Consider the following 23,581-nt stretch of genomic DNA (forward strand, 5'->3'; position numbering starts at 1 on the left):
TCTGCACATCTATCACTCCAGTGTTAATTTGCTAAATTGTAATTACTTCGCTACTATGGCCTATTTATTGCCTTACCTTCTCATGTCATTTGCACACACTGTATATAGACTTTCTTTTATCTATTGTGTTATTGACTGTACGCTTGTTTATTCCATGTGTAACTCTGTGTTGTTGTTTGTGTCACACTGCTTTGCAGTGTGACAGGTTGCAGTTGTAAATGAAAACTTGTTCTTAACTGGCCTACCTGATTAAATAAAGGTGAAATATTTTTTTAAATGGTGTGTGGGTTTCTTCATTGTATTCAACCATTACCATGCACCTGCAAAAAATATAGCTCAGATGTGGGAGTGCCTGTTGAGTTTGAATGTAAGTACATTTGAAATGGTATTCTTCAATTCTGGTCCTGGGGACTCACAGGGTGTGCAGGTTTTTCTACCAGCCCAGCACTAACACATCTGATTCAACCAATCAGGTGAGAAAGTGAATGCAGTGGTTGAGAGAGAGAATGCTTAAGTCTGCCATTCATTGCTGTGTGGGTGTGTCCTAGCTCACCGTCAGTGAGAGTGGGTTGCTGGCTGTGGTGGGATTGGTCGGGAGCCTGATAGTCATATTCATCTGGGCCAAGCGGCTTTTGAACCTGTGGGCACATCCCTGCCTGTCTGATGCACATGCAACACAATCTCACACACACAAACACACATGCATGCACAAGTATACACATATGCATGCCCATACACACACTCACACATATACACGCGCGAGCATACTTACACAAGGATTCACTCGTAAGTATACACATGTGCACACGCATGCATGCACACAGACACGCACTTACACGTGCACACGCACACAGTCACAGCAGCATTTCTGATGCCCTAATCCCTCAGATTAAGGCCGTAGAGCCCTGGGCTTGGCTGATTAACTTTTCCAGGCACACTCTTTTTAAATAGTGTTTTTTTTGTATCTCCTTCCCTAACATGCCAGTGATCTGATCAGTTTTTCCTAGTCTGATCACATGGTCAGGATATCGCCTGGCCATGGGTGTGAATCCCCCAAAAATTCACGCCAGGAGGTTTTCCCTGATGCCTTGACCAGACCAGGTCCTACCCATGTCCCACTCATAAGGTTTCCTCCAGGCTAGTTGCTGATGATGCTGATTTGCAGATGGCATGTCTTCCCTGACTGCTCGGGGCCTGCCTTGGGAAGACCTTGGGCCCAGTCAGATCTTAATGGGGCTTGTTATTAAGAGCACTGTATAGTTGAAATCTCTCCAAACTTCCCCACAAACAACTTGTTGCTCCACGGTGCGTTTTATGTTAGATGTTGTTAGCCATATTTCTATGTTTCTGTTCAATAATGCATGTTAACTGAACATTGTTCACAGTATATAATGTAGGTTTCAATATCATGCGTTTTTCCCTGTGTGATATATTGATATACCACAAATGTGTATAGCGTGTCAGTTGCTATACTGTTGCTTCTCAAGTTTTTTTTTCTCCCTATTATACCAGCAGAAACTGTTTTATGCTAGCAGTGTAGTGCTGAAGTTGATACAGTGCGGTGTGCTAAATTCGTTTAAGCCAATGTGGTCGACTCTGTCATTATTGGAAATGCAGTCCATACGGTTTTGAGATTTACGACTGATATGGAACTCTGAGAGCAGTGTGAAAAAGGAGTGAGAGATTGAGCTGTCCTGAATCTGTCCCCAGGGCTTTCCAAGGGCAACCAAAGGCAGAAGTGATGGTATATGAGCTCTGGGGCTGTGCTGCCCTGACCTCCAAACCATATTTCTGCCAGCTGTAGTGCTCTCATAAAACTTCTGAGAGAGCCCCCCACCCACCCACCGCACACACACAAACAGACACACACATACACAGTGATGTGGCAACCGTACAGAGGTTGAGTCACATTATCTAGGCTTGATGGAGCACATATATGGTGTATGTTTGTCATAAAAAAATGGGTAAAATAAAACACGCAGTGAGTTGATGAGGTGAACTGACTTTTTTCAAAGCCAAAAGAAAAAGCACTACAAAAACATCCTACATTGGACACCCACATACAGGTCGAAAAATCTCTGTCAGGGATATCATCTCATGCAAGACCAAGAGAGTAATCTATCAATGACATTTCCTTTGAACAAGTCTTGTAAATTAATATATTATTTCTACAACTTATCAACCGATATGTTCCCCCCGTTGATTATGCTTATTATGCATTATGGTTGAACCCAAAAATTACATGTAACAAAATGTTATGAAATTGGAAACCATCAAATATACAGAACCATTCAAAAGTTTGGACACATCTACTCATTCAAGGGTTTTTCTTAATTTTTACTGTTTTCTACATTGTAAAAGAATAGTGAAGACATCAAAGTCTATGTAATAATACACATGGAATCATGTAGTAACCAAAAAAGTGTTAAACAAATCAAAAATATTTTATATTTCAGATTCTTCAAAGTAGCCACCCTTTGCCTTGATGACAGCTTTGCACACTATTGGCATTCTCTCAACCAGATTCACCTGGAATGCTTTTCCAACCGTCTTGAAGGAGTTCCCACATTTGCTGAGCACTTGTTGGCTGCTTTTCCTTCACTCTGCGGTCCAACTCTTCCCAAACCATCTCAATTGTGTTGAGTTGGAGGGATTGTGGAGGCCAGATCATCTGATGCAGCACGTCATCACTCTCCTTCTTGGTCAAATAGCCATACACAACACCATTACAATTATACAATGAATTATCTGGAACACCCATTGCTACCACACACTTTTTACCGTCTGAATGAAGATTTTACAATAAAACAAGAGATATGAGAAACATGTGGAATACAGGGTAGGAAACAGCAATCTGCAGAATTCCAATGCAGCTTTTTAACAATGGCACTTCTTTTAAAGGGTCAAGGATGGAGCGAGTACCCCCTGTCAACATGAGGACTAAGCTTTTATTGCACCAGACAGACAGCAGGCCTGTACTCATCTACCCTTTTTCCATATCAGCTGAGTCCATACTTTTACTTGTCTAAGGGGCTGTCATGCAAAAAAAGTCAGCCCCATTGAAATGGAGGGCCCACGTGTCAATTCAATGTTATCCATTTGTTGGATAAAAACATAAAATGTATAATTTCTTACAGACATACTGTACTTGGGCCATCAGTGCCTTCACTAAAACCTTTGTTGAATGACTCCATAAGGTCATTGACACTGATAGATGAAGGTGAAAAATCTTTAATCTATTACTTAATCACCTCTCCTCCACATTGGCCTTGCCTGTAGAGAGGGACACCCAGCGATGAGGAGATCCGACTGGTTAAAAGGTCCACTCTCTCTTTAAAAGGATTTGATCCTCATTAGTAATTCAGTGTTTGATGGCTTAGCTACAACAGCCGTGGTTTGTTGATAGCCGCGAGATGCAACTGTATGTTGTTTACACTGTTGTCAGTGAATCCCCACGTAAACAGCACAATAGTCAAGTAGCAAAGATTAATGCATAAAAAATGAATAGTATTTGTTTGTCTTTTTGGACAGATTTCTAAACATCCTCTAAATGTCATGCTCAGCTAATATTACTACATACCATGAGCATAATTTCTGTTTCTCATACTATGGGCCATCACACAATTTGGGTTGTCTATGTTCGTTTTTCTATGTTGTGTCTTGTGTTTGGCCTGGTATGGTTCTCAATCAGAGGCAGGTGTCGTTAGTTGTCTCTGATTGAGAATCATACTTAGGTAGCCTTTTCCCACCTGTGTTTTGTGGGTGAATATTTTCCGTTTCAGTGTTTGCACCATTCGGGTCTGTTTCGGTTTTCTTTTTGATACTCTTGTTCTTTTTGTATTTTGTATTCATTCTCATTAAAATACATTATGGATACGTACCACGCTGCGCATTGGTCCGATCTCGCCTACTCCTCCTCAGAAGAGGAAGAGGAAATCCTTTACACTGACCTTCCACAGAGTTCAATTGTTTTCCAGAGAACGCATAGAGCCCTGAGTTGATTATCCCTTTTATACCATGGATATAATTGAACACATTTGTCGCTAGAAATGCCAATAAGAAATGTGTTCAACATCCACTGAAGTAACTATCAAGTTTACTTTGATAGCTACAGTAGTTGTCGTGGTAACCAAACAAACCGACTTGCTAGAATAGCTAACCAAACCATCAGTCCTAACTTGCCATTATGAAAATCGTGTTCAACATTATCAAAGTTATCCATTTGGCTTTTCCTTTCAAAAGCAGCTAACTATAGCCATTGAATTCTACCTTGCAAATGTACCGTGCATTATAGGGTAATAATACATGCTCTAGAATGCCCTTCAAGCCAATCACAAACAAGTATTTCCACAACATCATGGTATATTATCTAGATAAATCATCAAGCACATATGATAACACATTAATCATGCACTTCCTTCATTTACATAGTCATAATTATTATGGAAATCCTATGGAATGTCTGCCCCCGGAGATTCATACAGAAAAATTATTATTTCTCCAATTATGCTTGCATAAAAAATTTATTGCCACCGTCAATGAGGATGAAATATGGGAAAGTCAATAAAGAGCAAATGGAGTGATCTCAGGACATATTTTCAGACTGTATGTCTAGAAATAGGATGAACTTGCCCCTAATTATCTATGGTCAGTGTTATGCATCCTCCCTAATGGCTAGATCGGAAGGGTAAATTGATTCTAGATCTGTGTCTACGACCAACGACTACCTAGAACGCCTGTATATACTACAGGTCCCTCATGTCCTTGCTGAAAGGAGAGGAGGGTTAAGTTCCTGCCTTCCAAGAAGGCAGTAGTGAGACAGCAGAGACAGCACCAAGCCCCCAGACTGAGTCATCCTCCAGGCCTTGGAAGAATAGGAACATCTCTGAAGAGTTTGGCTCTCTCGTTAACACATCTCTTTACCTTGACTTATTTACCTTCCACTCTGAAGCCCTTTCCATTTTAAAGTGACGTCTGCCTTTATATAAGCCCTTGAGATGCTTCCAAAGTACACCATGTTAAGGGCAAATTAAATAGATGTGTAAAGAGAGAGAGAGACAGAGAGAGAGAGAGGTAAGAGGAATCAGATTAATCAAAATGTAGTAGGCAGGCATTTTGTTCGAGTGTGATATTACAAGCCTGATGACATTAAAGTGAGTAAGATTAAACCTCAGAGCTTTTGTAGGGTGGTAATGAGCTGAGCTGCGCATAATGAAAGAGATGCAGAGAGAGGAATAGGAATCAGGGGCTCTGGGTTTGATTTCAGAAACCTCAGAGACATGGCAGCAGTCAGAGGGGCCATATAGGTGTAGTAATGTAATGGCATTGTTCATTCTCTCAGATCTAGATCACTGTTCGTTCTATGTCATTGTAGAATGTCAAGTGTTGAAGATTAACCTCACACTTCTCAGCCAGGACAGTTCGGAGAAGAAATGCCAATAACCAGATTTGTGAAATTATAAAAAGTTTTACTTTCTCATTGTGGAAGAGCGGATGCTCATAATTGTCAATGCATTAATAGGGGTCTAAAGACACTCGTAATCTGGAGTATGAATTATGAATGCCGACATTTCAAGCCTTTCCAGTCATGATAGGTGGCTACTGAGTGAGTGTAATCTGCATGCATACTGTATGTGAAATCCTGCTTCACTCTGCCATAGTCACAGGGAAATCTGACAGCGAGATACAGTATCTCCATCTCTCAAGGAACACCAGGGTTCCCACTTTTTCCCTCCGAGGCCTAGAGGAAGTGGTTAGGAAGAGACTGAACGCAGAAGAGAGAGGGAGGATAGAAAGATGGAGAATGAGTGAGATGGAGAGAGAGAGAGAGAGAGAGAGAGAAGGAGATGGATAAAGTGATTTGAAGCAAGAGAGATGGAGAGAAAGCGAGTCAGCGGGAGACAGGGAAAGACTGAATGAAACCCAGAGAGAGAGAGAGAGTGATAGAGAGCTTTTTGATGAAAATATAAAGGTGCTGTTGTGCTGTCTTAACAGCCTAGATGGAAAGTAGGAAAAGTCTGTAAATGAATTAAGAGTGAGGCCGGGCTATAAATAGCCCAGAGAAGGGAGTAGGAAGGAGTCTCGGCTGATGAATTATGCAACAGACTGTGAGAGACATTCAGAATGACAATTATGTCCACATTCCACTTACGCACATTAACAGCCCAGTGGCGTTTGAGGGAGACAGGCTTACTGGGAATCTCTCGACAAGGGCGCTGCTGATGACCACGCTACCTAGGTCATTTACACACACAATCTCTGTTCAATCAAAACCGTTTTCCTGGAAAAACTCAAATTGAATATTATATTATACTATTGGAATATTCGGCCTTACGTTTAAATTGTTCAAGATAAATTGTGTTTTCGCCTTATCACGGAAATCTGGTAACCGTGTTTTAATACAAAAGAGCTCCCATCTCGGTCCACTCATATTGATTTCTATATCGATGGTGTGACTTTCTCAGTTTCTAAATCTTTGTGTGAAGTACCCACTCATCTCTTAACCCAAAATCAATGTATTATACTTTGATGTAATTATTTTTGATTTGCTGTTAATGTTCGTTTTTTTGTGTTTGTGGTGCCGTACAATCTCAGACAGTGAGATTTATGAGGTCGTGAACATTATTGATAAGAATGGATTTCTGAACCCCATTGTAAACCTGTGGTTTGAATTGAAGAGGGCAGTTCATAAGCACAGACAAACGATATCAATGATCTGGAAAGATTCTGTATGGAGGAATGGTCTAAGATCCCTCCCAATGTGTTCTCCAATATCATGCAACATTTTAGATAAAGGCTCAGTGTCACTATCCTTGTAAGGGTAGGCTGCTAGAGTACTGAAAACAGGGGTATTCTCTGAGCAATTGTGTTCATATAAAATCACATAATTTTCCTCTTTTTTTTAGCATGCAATATTTATTTATATACAGTATTATTTTATACAGTATTCATTTGCTCGTCTTTATCAAGGGTGCCAATAATTATGCAACTGACTTTATATACTCACACACACTTACCACATGCTGAGACACAAGAATGTGCACGCACTCATGCACCATGGATGCAAGCAACCACCGCATGCACACACACACCAGCATGCTCGCAGGCAAACACACACAATCTCTCCCTCTCACTCTTTGGCAGGCGAAAATCTGAGAAAAATCAGTCTAGGAAGTAGGATTTCTTTGTTTGTTGTAATTTTCTATTCAATGCCATTACAGTATCCATTGACTTAGGACTCAAATTGCAGTTCCTTTGCCTTCCACTAGATGTCAACAGTCTATAGAAATTGTTTCAGGATGGTATTCTGAAAAATTTGGGAGTAAGAGCAGTCTGAATGAATGGACCCTGCCGTGTCACAGAGCTTTTTCATGCGCGCGACCGAGAGAGTGCATTTCTTGTTTATATTGACGACGTTATTGTCCGGTTTAAATATTTTCGATTATTTACTTATTTACTTTATTTAACTAGGCAAGTCAATTAAGAACAAATTCTTATTTTCAATGACGGCCTAGGAACAGTGGGTTAACTGCCTGTTCAGGGGCAGAACGACAGATTTGTACCTTGTCAGCTCGGGGGTTTGAACTTGCAACCTTCCGGTTACTAGTCCAACGCTCTAACCACTAGGCTACGCTGCCGCCCATTGAATATAAACATCGTTTAACATGTTTCTATGAACATTACGGATACAATTTGGATTTTTTTGTCTGCCTGTTGTGACTGCGTTTGAGCCTGTGGATTACTGAAGAAAACGTGCGAACAAAACAAAGGTTTTTGGATATAAAGAGAGACTTTATCGAACTAAACAAACATTTATTGAGTAAATGAATGTCTTCGGAGTGCAACCATATGAAGATCATCAAAGGTAAGTGATTAAATGTATCTCTATTTCTGACTCTTCTACTTGGCTGGTTACTGTTTGTAATGATTTGTCTGCTGGGCGATGTTCTCAAATAATCGTAATGTATGCTTTCGCCGTAAATACGTTTTGAAATCTGACACCGTGGTTGGATTCACAAGAAGTGAATCTTTAAACCTATGTAAAATAGTTGTATGTTTTATGAATTTTTATAATGAGTTTTTCTGTATTTGAATTTGGCACTTTGCAATCTCACTGGATGTTGGCCAGGTAGGACGCTATAGCGTCCCACATACTCTAGTTTAACAAACCTCCAGATGAGCTTCAATGCCATACAACTCTCCTTTCGTGGCCTTCAACTGCTCTTAAATGCAAGCAAAACTAAATGAATGCTCTTCAACCGATCGCTATCTGCACCTGCCCGCTCGTCTAGCATCACTACTCTGGACGGTTCTGACTTAGAATATGTGGACAACTACAAATACCTAGGTGTCTGGTTAGACTGTAAACTCTCCTTCCAGACTCACATTAAGCATCTCCAATCCAAAATTAAATCTAGAATTGGCTTCCTATTTTGCAACAAAGCATCCTTCACTCATGCTGCCAAACATACCCTCGTAAAACTGACTATCCTACCGATCCTTGACTTTGGCGATGTAATTTAGAAAATAGCCTCCAACACTCTACTCTGCAAATTGGATGTAGTCTATCACAGTGCCATCCGTTTTGTCACCAAAGCCCCATATACTACTGACCACTATGACCTGTATGCTCTCGTTGGCTGTCCCTCGCTTCATGTTCGTCGCCAAATATTGAAGTGCAGTTCGCAAACAATTCGTTAGTTTTGAACAGCTCTTTTTTCTGACTCGAGAGTCATGATTTATTTTTCAGAGTGAATAGTTCATTTTGGTAACATTTCATTTTAAGGGGTCCTTATTACAGTATTATTACATGTGTATTTACACTGCAACAAGTATTGTAGTTAATTGTAATTACTCATAGTTACACTGTAATAACAAAATGTAACTGGTGGTAATTGCAGTCTGTAATTACAGATGTGTAAAAACATGTGGTAATGGTGGTAATGTTGCCAGAGAATTGAATGTTAATGTCTCTACCATAAGCTGCCTCCAACATTGCTTTAGAGAATTTGGCAGTATATCCAACCACCTCAGACCACATGTAACCACGCCAACCAAGGACCTCCACATCCAGCTTCTTCAACTGCGGGATCATCTGAGATCAGCCACCTGGACAGCTTATTACAGAGTATTTCTGTCTGTAATAAAGCCATTTTGTGGGGAAAGCTCATTCTGATTGGCTGGGCCTGGCTCCCCAGTGGGTGGGCTTGGTGCCCCAGTGGGTTTGCCTATGCCCTCCCATGCCCACCCATGGCTGCACCCCTGCCCAGTCATGTGAAATCCATAGATTAGGGCCTAATGAAATTATTTCAATAGACTGATTTCCTTATATGAACTGTAACTCCGTAAAATCATTGAAATTGTTACATGTTGCGTTATATTTTTGTTCAGTACTTATTACTCATTACCAAGTGAAAATACCTACAAACAAAAGATGAGCTTCTACTTTAGTCAACTTTATTGCAACATGTAAAAAGAATATGTTTGGGAAAGGCCCTTTCCTATTTTGGCATGACAATGCCCCCATGCACAAAGCGAGGTCCATACAAAAATGGTTTGTCGAGATTGGTGTGGAAGAACTTGACTGGCCTGCACCTCAAACCCATCGAACACTTTTGGGATGAATTGGAACACCGACTGCGAGCCAGGACTAATCGCCCAACATCAGTGCCCGACCTCACTAATGTTATTGTGGCTGAATGGAAGCAAATCCCTGCAGCAATGTTCCAACATCTATTGGAAAGCCTTCCCAGAAGAGTGGATGCTGTTATAGCAGCAAAGGGGGGACCAACTCCATATTAATGCCCTTGATTTTGGAATGAGATGTTCGACAAGCAGGTGTCCACATACTTTTGGTCATGTAGTAGATTTTATGTTCAATAAATGTAGTTCTATTTTGGTACTTGTAGGCTACTGTCTGTAATTTGTCTCAATATATTTCAGAATCGTTTGCGGTCTGTGTCGTTTAAGATGAGCGAGCACAATTATTTTCTCATGAGCATGTCCTTATTTCTATTACAGCTTATTGGATGACTGTTGTTCATATTCCATTCACCCAGATAAATGTAACATCGACAGGTTTAGCTTACTTCATGATGTTTAACTTTTCCCTAAACCCATCATGAGGTTCCTACAACCTCGCCTATGAATGAAAGTATACAACTTGGGAGCACAGGTCGAGAGAAACATTTGAATAATCAAGGCAACAGACAATGACACTTTCAATACTGCCTTGCACACTCTTGCCCGCATATAGTTAATCTAGTTTATGTAAGTTCAACAGTATGTTCATCCCCGTTTCATTCAGTTTGCTTCCATTTAAGAAACATTTTTCAACCGAATTGAATGAATACACCCCTGATCACACGCAAACAAAGTTCACTTTCATAGCTGCCAAACAAAACAGACGGATCACTTTGCTCGTTAATTCCTTCTCGCATCTACAAATTCTCCTTCTCTCACCTTTTCCATTCACTTGTGGACTTCTGTGCACAACACGTTAGCTGTCTTTGACCAGGCGAAAAAACCTTTCCAACCAAACATTCCTATCATAACCGCTACACACAACCTACATCATTGTCACCATATTAGTTAACGTCATAGTCAACATAGCTACTAGAACTAACACTTTAGTAAACCCGCTACAATCATGCATTACAGTGTACAGTCATCAAGCAGTTTAGCAGTTACACCAGCTGGCCCCGGTGACAATACATTAATTAAACCTAAAGCTTACCTTGACTTATGGATAGCCATAGCCAGCTAACAGGGCATCCCTCTCTGTTTGAGCTGGGTGTTTGTGTAGGCTAAACTAGCTAGCTGCATTCTCAAGATAAGTAAGTGAAACTGAAAAAAAATACAACAAAACATATCTATCTCTTTCTCTCCCTCTCTTGCTTCTCCTGTATTTTGGAAATTGTTAAAAACTGTTCAATTAAAAACTGTTAAACTAAAACTGTTCAACTATTGTCTTATTCTCTCTTTGAGTCAACTATTCACCACATTTTATGCACTGCATTGCAAAGCTAGGTGTAGCTTATGCTTTCAGTACTAGATCCATTCTCTGATCCTTTGATTGGGTGGACATGTCAGTTCATGCTGCAAGAGCTCTGATTGGATGGAGGATGTCCTCCGGAAGTTGTCATAATTACTGTGTATGTCTGTGGAAGGGGGTGAGAACCATGAGCCTCCTAGGTTTTGTATTAAAGTCAATGTACCCAAAGGAGGATGGAAACTAGCTGTCCTCCGGATACATCATGGTGCTACCCTAAGTTCCATCGCTATCAGGAAACTGAACCCTAGTCTCAGAGCAAAACATATTATATTTTACTAAAATTCATGCCACTCCATTTAGTATGATACAGTATGATACTTTACATTAGGCTATATTACATTGGCCTACCAAAGTAATAGCGGTCGGTTGTACAATATAATACAAAATGTAGACTATAGAGTCCTATGTCTTGATCGCACCGGTTTACTTTGACCCATTTAGTATGCTATATTATGTTCTACTGCTTTAGTATGATATGCTACGCTCAACTGCTTTAGTATGATATGCTACGTTAGGTTAGTGGTTAAGGTTAGGGTTTAGGTTAAAGGGTTTAAGGGAAGGGTTCGCCAAAATGCTATGTAGATGCAAAGTAGCTAAATAGTAGTAAGTAGTTGCAAAGTTGATGAGGTTCAAACACAAAACCTTTGGGTAGCTAGAAGTTTGCGTTATACGGCCACCCATCCACCCCGACCAACCACCCTTCTTTCGTTTTTCTGTTAAGAAAGTGTAGTAAAATATAATATGTTTTGCTCTGAGACCAGGCTGGAGATACGGCTGTACTGTATTATACAGCATACGGCTGCCCTGTATTATACAGCATACGGCTGCCCATCATCTATCTCTGATTCAACCACATCAATCCCAGGAGGTCAGGATCGAGGTGCCTCCGTCATCAAAAATGTCAAGCAGTTTAATCCATTTTAGATCCCCAATCCTCTTAGCATGACAACGTATTCTGTTCATGGATCAGTGATGAGTAGCACCTCCAGAGTTCACTCCATGTCTCATAAAACAAACAGGGGCCTGACAGGAGGGAAAACACATTGAGGTAGAGAGAGAGAGAGGTAGAGAGAGAGAGAGAGAAGCCCTTTGGAATACAGGCTGACATCAGTTAAAGGTAGAGGTAGAGAGAGGTAGAGAGAAGTAGAGGTAGAGAGAGAGTTAGAGCGGGGTAGAGAGAGAGGTAGAGAGAGGTAGGGGTAGAGAGAGGTAGAGGTAGAGAGAGGTAGAGAGAGGTAGAGGTAGAGAGAGAGAGGTAGAGAGAGAGAGAGGTAGAGAGAGAGAGAGGTAGAGAGAGAGAGGTAGAGAGAGAGAGAGGTAGAGAGAGAGAGAGGTAGAGAGAGAGAGGTAGAGAGAGAGAGAGAGAGAGAGATAGGTAGAGAGAGGTAGAGAGAGAGGTAGAGAGAGAGAGAGAGGTAGAGAGGGAGAGAGAGAGAGAGAGAGAGAGAGAGAGAGGTTAAACAATCAGATAGTAATCAGAGTAGTTATTTTCACCAGATCCATTTTAATAGTAACCTTCCATCAAAGGGAAAACAGACTTTGCAGTACAGACAGTTCTACAGGGTACAGGGTCAACTCAGTGAAACAACAAACATCCAGTCATCAGCGTACTGTAGCTATCAGCAGTATCCCAGAGCTCCATCCCTGGGCAAGTAGAGTCAGTATAATAACACAACCATCACAACAGGAGGGACCTGGCCCCAACACCAGGCAGCATCCCAAAACAAGTATCCTCTCATGGGACCTAATTACCCCAACACCTTGGGCCCTAAAATTAGTCATCACGGGTATGGTTAAAGTCATGGAAGTCTGCTGCATCTGTGAGATCTCTTTGTTTTTGTTCTGGTTTATTGATAATATGTCTATTAACCAGAATCACATATTAAGGATGCCATGTTGCTGCCACTGATCAACCCACTGGTTGAGATTGCCCTGGAATCCAATGTCATTTAAATCATCAAAATGCTGGTCTGTTCCAAGCCGTAATGGCCAAGTTCTCTATCTGATTGTGGCTCCAGGCACCACACAACCACATCAGAAACTCAGCAGACGGTCAAGGTAATGGACTTGTGTTGAAGTCAATGACAGTGTGACATGTCGCACTTAACAGGTGCCAGTCTTTCCACCCAGGGTCCTGTAGGACCTTTTTATCTGTGTGTAATGAACTGACGAAGACGATCGATGCTGTCTGTAATGGATATAGTATTCCCAAAGCAGCCTTACTTCCATCCAGAAAAGGCATTATCTTGACAGCCAGGAAAATACCTGTCCTAGACCTGTCCTAGTCAAGAGAGCTGCTTGATGAGATCCCACTCAGTTTACCTTGTAATGGAAGAGCAGCTCAACTGGTGTCTGTGGCCAAATAACCAGTATCCTGCATCCCGATTCAATGTACAGACCAATTAAAGCGTGGCACACATCGCTCTGAGTAAAGGAGTGACATTCCACAGATTTGAACTTGCAACCCTCCTTGCAACCCTCCGGTTACTAGTAAATTGCACAATAATTCAATGTGAATCTGATAACTAGAATGTGTCGACTTTCCAAGATACAGTTTATGTCATCCTGTCATTAGTAGTAATGTCTCAGACAACAACTGATCTTAGATTATATTCATTAAGTACCAACGCATATTTTCAACTGGTTGGATTACCGAAATATGGTTCAGTTTCCCACCTTTTGATGTTACCAGAATCTCTATGTTACAAAGGCTTTACAAGAGTCAACTCTATAAAGTAGAGAGAGAGAGAGAAAAGGGGAAAGGTATTTATGGGGGTCATAAACCTCCCCAACAGGCCAATGTTATGACAATCCCCAAATGTTGGGTTCAATCGTGTGACCTGCACGTTGCAAACCAACATAAAAATAACCGTGGGTTGTCCTGGTTGTGGACCATCGTTGTGGTCGACCCGGGTATGGTTTCTGCGAATGAAGAAGTCCGCTCCAAGGCTGGGCAGCAGATGTCCAGTTGGTGATCGCTGTTGCAGTCCCAGTATTCGGCCCCCTTGAACTTTGCGACCTTTTGCCACATTTCAGGCTTCAAACATAAAGATATAAAACTGTATTTTTTTGTGAAGAATCAACAACAAGTGGGACACAATCATGAAGTGGAACGACATTTATTGGATATTTCAAACTTTTTTAGCAAATCAAAAACTGAAAAATTGGGCGTGCAAAATTATTCAGCCCCCTTAAGTTAATACTTTGTAGCACCACCTTTTGCTGCGATTACAGCTGTAAGTCGCTTGGGGTATGTCTCTATCAGTTTTGCACATCGAGAGACTGACATTTTTTCCCATTCCTCCTTGCAAAACAGCTCGAGCTCAGTGAGGTTGGATGGAGAGCATTTGTGAACAGCAGTTTTCAGTTCTTTCCACAGATTCTCGATTGGATTCAGGTGTGGACTTTGACTTGGCCATTCTAACACCTGGATATGTTTATTTTTGAACCATTCCATTGTAGATTTTGCTTTATGTTTTGGATCATTGTCTTGTTGGAAGACAAATCTCCGTCCCAGTCTCAGGTCTTTTACAGACTCCATCAGGTTTTCTTCCAGAATGGTCCTGTATTTGGCTCCATCCATCTTCCCATCAATTTTAACCATCTTCCCTGTCCCTGCTGAAGAAAAGCAGGCCCAAACCATGATGCTGCCACCAGCATGTTTGACAGTGGGGATGGTGTGTTCAGGGTGATGGCCTGTGTTGCTTTTACGCCAAACATAACGTTTTGCATTGTTGCCAAAAAGTTCAATTTTGGTTTCATCTGACCAGAGCACCTTCTTCCACATGTTTGGTGTGTCTCCCAGGTGGCTTGTGGCAAACTTTAAACGACACTTTTTATGGATATCTTTAAGAAATGGCTTTCTTCTTGCCAATCTTCCATAAAGGCCAGATTTGTGCAATATACGACTGATTGTTGTCCTATGGACAGAGTCTCCCACCTCAGCTGTAGATCTCTGCAGTTCATCCAGAGTGATCATGGGCCTCTTGGCTGCATCTCTGAACAGTATTCTCCTTGTATGAGCTGAAGTTTAGAGGGATGGCCAGGTCTTGGTAGATTTGCAGTGGTCTGATACTCCCTCCATTTCAATATTATCGCTTGCACAGTGCTCCTTGGGATGGTTAAAGCTTGGGGAAACTTTTTGTATCCAAATCCGGCTTTAAACTTCTTCACAACAGTATCTCGGACCTGCCTGGTGTGTTCCTTGTTCTTCATGATGCTCTCTGCGCTTTTAACGGACCTCTGAGACTATCACAGTGCAGGTGCATTTATACGGAGACTTGATTACACACAGGTGGATTGTATTTATCATCATTAGTCATTTAGGTCAACATTGGATCATTCAGAGATCCTCACTGAACTTCTGGAGAGAGTTTGCTGCACTGAAAGTAAAGGGGCTGAATAATTTTGCACGCCCAATTTTTCAGTTTTTGATTTGTTAAAAAAGTTTGAAATATCCAATAAATGTCGTTCCACTTAATGATTGTGTCCCACTTGTTGTTGATTCTTCACAAAAAAATACAGTTTTATATCTTTATGTTTGAAGCCTGAAATGTGGCAAAAGGTCGCAAAGTTCAAGGGGGCCGAATACTTTCGCAAGGCACTGTATAGAGCTTTCCTAATTTGCGGGGTGTTGCTTAGAGTACTATCCTAAATTGATAACTACATGATAAGTCTACAGCTGTAAGGCACTAGTTTTGTGGCAGTCTACATGGATGACCTATGGACTTCTGGGAAGAAAACTGATGAGTACTGTAGCTGTAGAGGCAAAGGCCTCAAAATAAATGTTCAACTGTACTTAGGCTGGTATTTTGCTCGGACCCTTAAGTGATCCCAGCATAAATCCTAATTGGATGTTCCGTTGTGCATGTGCGTTTATGCTTACACAAGCGCACATGTCAAGGGAAGAAAACCAAGTATCCTGGCAGATTACAACTTGTCCAGAATGAGTCTGACGCAGTCAGGTTACTTTCAGGTCAATGCCTGTAGGTCAGTCAGAATTGGTGAGGAGGGAGTCTTTTGTGGTTTTACTACCAGTCACCGTCTTCCACTATTGTAGTGACAGTAGGTATGAAGAAGTATACTTCATAGCTATGTTATCCCTGGAGGAGCTAACCTCACGACGGAAGTACTCTCTAAGCACGGAACCAGTCGTACGCGGTGTGATCATGGTTCACGATTTCTAATAACCTTTCTCCTGAACGGAGGGTTCTATTTATTAGTGGCATGTGTGTAAACCATTGGAAGAGTGCAATGGAGATTCCCTTCCCCGTGTTGCACTCTGAGTTATCAATAGCAATTGAACTTGTGAGGTTACTAATCCTTTTACTGAGTGTTGCTGGACTGACTGTGGTATTGGTACTGGTACTCAAGGGGACCAGTTGTCCTACTGATTTATTCTGAAATGTTATCCTACAGGAATACATGATTAGAGTATTTTACCAGTTGTCTTGTAGAGGCTACTACACATGGCAAGGAATGATTACGACCAGCGTAGTACACCTCAGTACTATCTTAGATATGTTCTAAGATAATCCCTGTAGAGGGGCCTGTCTGCTCCTCACTTTTCTCATGGGGGAGCTTACATCTAGATTTGATATATGCTCTGGCGGCCTCGTACGGTGTTGTCCATAGTCTCGACCCCCTCACCGGCCTCATCATCGGTCTTGGCTACTAGTGAAGTTGCTCATTCACAGAGACAACTGGCTCGAAATCATGGAAAGAATGGTCAATCAGATTGGCTGATGGAATGTGTAGAGATATCGTAATACCTCATTGGATTGGATTCTGCACCAAGAGGTTTCTAAATGTCTTTTTCCAAGGGGCGCTTTCGAAAGATACCCCTCGTGAATGACTGCGTTGCAGCTAGCGTTAGGGGAAGACAGTGTGGTCAGTGGAGAAGGCACTGTGGCCTGTGACCATACCTGATTGGTTTTCCAATCCATCAATGGGAGAAACCAATCCATCAAGTCTGCTCCAAGTAGCAGGGGTACAGTTTCGAGTCTGGTAACATACACAGGGTGAACGAGCGATACGTCATGACTCTCAATGTGAGAGCCGAGGTAGTCTGCGTGACCCCTCGAAGTGTAGTGTCGCATCGTTCCACTTTTAACCAACGTTTAGTTGGCTTCACAGCCCTTTTGAAATCATTGTATGAGTGATAATATTGCACACAAATCAATTAGCGCTTGACAAGTCAAGCAGTCCTCCAGGACCATTTCCAGGTATGGGCGTTTAGATTCATGATTGGTGGACATATTCCCCACAAAGTGGAGTGGTCATTCGCAGCGACATGATGTGTCATTTCTGTTCAAAGTGGAAGCCGATCGACTTTTCAGATTTTGAGTGGGCTTGGCTTTTAACGAAGCGTTTTACCTTTTTCTTCGCAACCTTTGTGTAACGATCGTTGTTGGAAGGATGGTCGGACCAAGATGCAGCGTGGGGTAGGTTAATCATTTTTATTTATGATAACCGGCACAAAACAAGAAAAAGTAACAAACGAAACTTACAGCCTTGTAGGGCTAAAAAGCAACAATACAAAAGCAAGATCCCACAAACAACAGGATTTACCGATCCTCTGCAGGTGTTGTTACACATGGTCTGCCACTGCGAGGTTGATCAGCTGTCCATCCTGTCTCCCTGTAGCACTGTCTTAGGTGTCTCACAGTACGGACATTGCAATTTATTGCCCTGGCCACATCTGCAGTCCTCATGCCTCCTTGCAGCATGCCTAAGGCACGTTTACGCAGAGGAGCAGGGACCATGGCATCTTTCTTTTGGTGTTTTTCAGAGTCAGTTGAAAGGCCTCTTTAGTGTCCTACGTTTTCGTAACTGTGACCTTAATTGCCTACCATCTGTAGCTGTGTCTTAACGTCCTTTTCACAGGTGCATGTTCAATAATTGTTTATGGTTCATTGAACAAGCATGGGAAACAGTGTTTAAACCCTTTACAATGAAGATCTGTGAAGTTATTTGGATTTTTACGAATGATCTTTGAAAGCCAGGGTCCTGAAAAATTGACATTTATGTACAGTAGCTTTGATTGGACTGATCATCTCAACATCATACTTTCAAAATCTTAGCTATCAGTCTTCATCATGAATAAGTTGACAATTTACTGGCAAATACTTTTAAATCCTTGTCATGTGAAGTGAAATAATGAAGGTAAATGATAGATAAAACTTATCAGTGCTCATCGGCCATAAACATTACACAAGAAGTTGGAAATTGCAAAAAAGTGGTTTGGAAGGAATCAGTGACAGTGGCTGTGTGGTCCCAAATCTGGGATTAAAAGGCTCTTTTCCAAGTTTAAAATGATAAACATTCAACATTGACCAAGCTGTCAATGAAGCATGATTTGTGCTGCGCTCAAAACAACTGTTAATTAACTCGGATCTGCGAAAACTTGACTTCAGTGAGTTGAATACAACTGGGAAGTCTGGGAATAATTAAGCTCTGACTGGGAAAATAAGTTTTGATCGGTCATCCAACTCAGAATTGTAAATCCGGCCTCTTTCTAGAGCTACAACCTGAAGATCGATGATGTCATCATGATTCGACCTTGTTTTTTTTTCTCGAGTTCCCAGTTGTTTTGAAAGCACCATAAATCCAGAGAATGCCATACTTTGATGACAAAATTTGCCCTCGAAGGACAAAAAGGTGAGCCAACAAAATGTATTGTATGCTGCTGCATAAATGATGTACTATGCCAGGGAGATATGTATACTGTAGCTAAGAAAGTAATACTAAATGTATGTTGTTAGATGTTAGTAACCCATGTGTCTCACCCTAATAATTTGGTCTATGGTGGTGCACATGTAGCCTATAAACTGTTGTAGAGAAATGTAATCATCGAATATTGTCAGAGCTTTCATTGTCTGCTTATATGCCCCCTTTTTTATCCCACGGTTCTGACTTGGTGTACAGGGAGAACACTGTAAGAATGGCCCATCTTCTGAATTCTGTCGCTGTAAATTTCAAAGTGCTGAACAAATATTTATATTGACTAACTTATGTCCGTCCTAGCTCGCTCATTAATGTCTTAATCGAAATGACAGATTTCCGCTTTTCTGCCTGTCGTCCCATTATGTCATAGTTTGTACATCTCAATTGTCATTAGAAACCACATTAGTTTAAGAAAGTCAGTCATACCAGCTTTGTTTTTTTTAAAGGCAGTAAATAAGGCTGAATGACCTGTTTCGCTGCCAGACAAGGCTCCGCTGATAGCCAGGTGTAGCAATGGTAAGAATTTGTGACTGCTGTTGGGACAGCTTTATGTGGGCACTGTTTGTCACTGTTATAATGAAATTAATGTATTGTTTAGTGTTGGGATGTGTAGTGGCTTTGCTGGCATGCATCCCACTTTTAATTGTTTTGCCCCACCAAGATTTACATGCTGAAATCATCACTGTGTGGGAGGTAAAACCATCCTCAACAGTTACACCAGAATGGTACCCTTTTATCATCACCATTACCATCTACTGAATGGGATTGAACAGATGCCAAATACAGAAATATTTAACGGTCCAATGCGTTTTTATCTCAATATCATATCATTTTATGGGTAACAATGAAGCACCGTACTGTGATTGTTTTCAAATGGTCAAAAACAAACAAAAATAGCTCAAGCAAGAATTTTGATAGTACTGTCGGAGTGGGGAGGGGGAAACTGAAAACTTTGGTATTGGCAGAGAGGTTTGAAATAATTTTTCTTGTTGGTCTATTAACTAATTTATCAACTGGTGATGTCACCAGGCAGGCCAAAACAGGCTGATATTTCAGGCTGTCTTTTCAAACAGCTCTTGTACTTAAACGGCATTATCATCATTTTCATTATCATGGATTCCCTGTCCCTCAGGGGGTGAAGTACAAGATGACCCTAGATGTCGAATCCTCCACAGCAATTCCTCTTCACTGCTCAGAATACTGATCACGGAACCCTGGTTTCCCTGGAAACAAGACTCCTCTTCTAATATAGCAACCAGCACACGTGCCAGAATGTTTTTGTTGTTTTCTAATTCCAACCAACCCTTACTCTCTTCATGTCTATTCAATCAGTGGCATGCCTGTTTTGTTCACTCCTCCTCCAAGGAATTTCCCTCTGCTTTCAACATGTTTTAAGAACAGCAGAAATCCTTTTCTATACACCTCTAATCAGTGTGGTTGGCATGCTGTTGTACGTTGCAAAATGTCAAGCAGGTAAACACCCCAGGACTGGATCCTGTTACCTAATAAATTGAGCCTTGAAGCCATGATTATTGTCATTACTGTCATTGTGTTCCCATTGTTGTCCAAAATACCATCACTCACTGCCTGGGGTCAGTCATATCTGCTTGGATTCCACCTGGCGATTTGTTCACCGTCTTCTAGCCATAGCCGCTCCACCTTTCATTTTCCATTTGTTTTGTCTTGATTTCCTGCACACCTGGTTTACATCTCATAATTACTATGTGTATTTCACCCTCTGTTCCCTCCATGTCTGTGTGGGGTATTGTTTATTGTCAAGGTTGGCACGGTTCCGGCTGGTTTGCGCCGGGTTTTGTTTTGTACCCGTGCTTTGTGGCAGCCGGTACTTTGTACTGGGTTGTTGTACTTTGTGATGCCTCACTTGTTCTTTGGGCATTTGTTTTTGTGACGCGGTTGCATTCTGTTCTAATTATATCGCCTCAGTAAAGTGCTTTGTCCACTCAGCTCTGCTCTCCTGTGCCTGACTTCCATGCACCAGCTACATCCACCGTTTCGACAACTAATTAACTTGTCAAGCTTATTATGTGAACTTACTCAGAAACGCTTTAATTAACTAATATAGGCCTACTATTTATTTTCTTTTATCTCATAATTGTATAGCCTACTGGACTCATAGAGAGTCACTCTATCAAGTTAATCTTGTTGGGGTGGGTGACTCCTTGAACCTACAATGGCTAGCCCCAAGTCATTATATTTTTTATTCTGGTGCTTTATGCTATTTGCCTCGTGGCTCCTGTCTGCTTTGTTGACTATGAACTTGCTTGTTTACCCAAACGTTGCACAGACTATCTTTGTTACCACACTCGGGAATCTGACTCTCTATAGGTTAACACTCTTGGCCTCCCATCATATTCTAACCACCTCTCTCCAGCTTTGTATTCATTTTACCTGATGAAATAAAAAATCAACACTGCAGAGCTCTCCCTGTCCTCTTCCGTGCCCTGATTGTATTACTACTGATATCTAGAAATGTGCATGTACATCCTGACCCATCCACAGTTGCTTGCTCCAATTCTGTCTTGTGCTCTGATATCTGCTTCACTGATTTCTGCTCTCGTAAAAGCCTGGGTTATCTGCACATTAACACTAGAAGCTTATTACCTAAAATGTATCAATTGAAAGTGTAGGTTCACAGTTCCAATCCAGATGTGTTGGTCATTACTGAGACATGGTTAAGAAAGAGTGTTTTGAACACTGATGTTAACCTTTCTGTTTGTATTCTTTTTCTGCAAGATAGATCTTCCAAAGGTGGTGGAGTAGCAATCTTTACCAAGGAACACCTTCAGTGCTCGGTTGTCTCCACCAAGCCGTTCTCCAAACAATTTGATTTGCTGGTTTAAAGCATTAAACTTTCAAATAGCTCTTTGTTGATTGTTGCTGGGTGTTATCATCCACCGTGGGCACCGGCCTGTACACTACCTGCCCTAAGCTCTCTCCTGGCCCCTTACACTAAGTCTGAATTTTTCCTGCTAGTTGACCTAAACTGGGACATACTTAAACCACCTGACCAAGTTGTAAAGCATTGGGACTCCCTAAATCGTTCTCAGATTATTACCAATTTCACAAGGTATGACTCCAAACATCCAGAAAAGGCTACTCTCCTTGATGTATCCTCACAAATATTCCTGATAGGCATCAGTCTGGTGTTTTCTGTAATGACCTTAGTGATCACAGTTTTACAGCCTGTGTTCGTAACGGCTGCTCAGTGAAACTCTCTGTCCTGATTTGTCATAGACTCTTGCTAAAAAACTTTAATGAGCAAGCCTTCCTTCATGACCTGGCCTCTGTAAATTGGTATAGAATCAGCTTGATCCCCTCTGTCAAAGACACGTGGACAGTATTTCTTGATATTTTCAGCGGTATTGTTAATAAACGCACCACCATAAAGAAAATGAGAATTAAAACAGGTTCAGCCCCTTGTTCGACCGTGATCTGGCAGAGTTACTCCACCTCAAGAATTCCATTTGGCGAAAGGCTCGGCACACGCATACTCAGTCTGACTGGGTCTCGTTCAGGCAATTGAGAAATAAGTCCACTCAGGCTACCCGGAAGGCCAAAGTTAGTTACTTTAAGGAGCAATTCACTCTCTGTGGGTATAACCACAAGAAGTTCTGTAAAACAGTTTTAAAGACCTGGATAATAAACCCTCCTCCTCACAGCTGCCAATGTCCCTTAATGTAGATAATGTGGTTGTTACTGACAAGGAGCACGTGGCTGAGCTCTTTAATCACCACTTAATTGAGTTAAGATTCCTATCAGCTATACCTCATTGCCTGTCCAACATTTCCTCATCTCCCACCCCTTCTAATGCGACTAGCCCCGATGCTCCTCCCTATTTTTCCCCTGCCCCGCTACAAAGTTTCTCCCTGCAGGCAGTCAAATCAAATCAAATCAAATCTATTCATATAGCCCTTCGTACATCAGCTGATATCTCAAAGTGCTGTAGAGAAACCCAGCCTAAAACCCCAAACAGCAAGCAATGCAGGTGTAGAAGCACGGTGGCTAGGAAAAACTCCCTAGAAAGGCCAAAACCTAGGAAGAAACCTAGAGAGGAACCAGGCTATGTGGGGTGGCCAGTCCTCTTCTGGCTGTGCCGGGTGGAGATTAAAACAGACACTGTCTGACACTGACACAGTCACTGTCTCTCCTCTCTGGGGAGGTTCCCATTGCTTGGAAGGCGGCCACGTTGCATCCTATATTTACAGGGAGAGATGAAGTTGATCCTAACTGTTAGGCCAATTTCTATTTTGCCCTGTTTATCAAAAGTGTTGGAAAAACTTGTCAATAATCAGCTTACTGGCTTTCTTGATGTCTATAGTATTCTCACTGGTATGCAATCTCGTTTCGTCTCAGGTTATGGATGTGTCACTGCAACCTTAAAAGTCCTAAATGATGTCTCCATTGCCTTTGATTCTAAGCAATGTTGTTCTGCTATTTTTGTTGACTTGGCCAAAGCTTTTGATACGGTAGACCATTCCAGTATTGGTGTCTCTGAGGGGTCTTTCGCCTGGTTTGCTGACTACCTCTCTCAAAGGGTGCAATGTATAAAGTCAGAACATCTGCTGTCTCAGCCTGTCACCAAGGGAGTAACCCAAGGCTCGATCCTGGGCCCCACGCTCTTCAAAATGTGCATCAAGAACATAGCTCAGGCAGTAGGAAGCTCTCTCATTAATTTATATGCAGATGATACAGTCTTACACTCCATCTCTTCATTCAAAGACTCAATCATGGACAGTCTTACTGACAGTTGTGGCTGCTTCGCATGATGTATTGTCTCTACCT

Source organism: Oncorhynchus kisutch, linkage group LG17 (genome assembly GCF_002021735.2).
Source record: "Oncorhynchus kisutch isolate 150728-3 linkage group LG17, Okis_V2, whole genome shotgun sequence".
Taxonomy (NCBI): domain Eukaryota; kingdom Metazoa; phylum Chordata; class Actinopteri; order Salmoniformes; family Salmonidae; genus Oncorhynchus; species Oncorhynchus kisutch.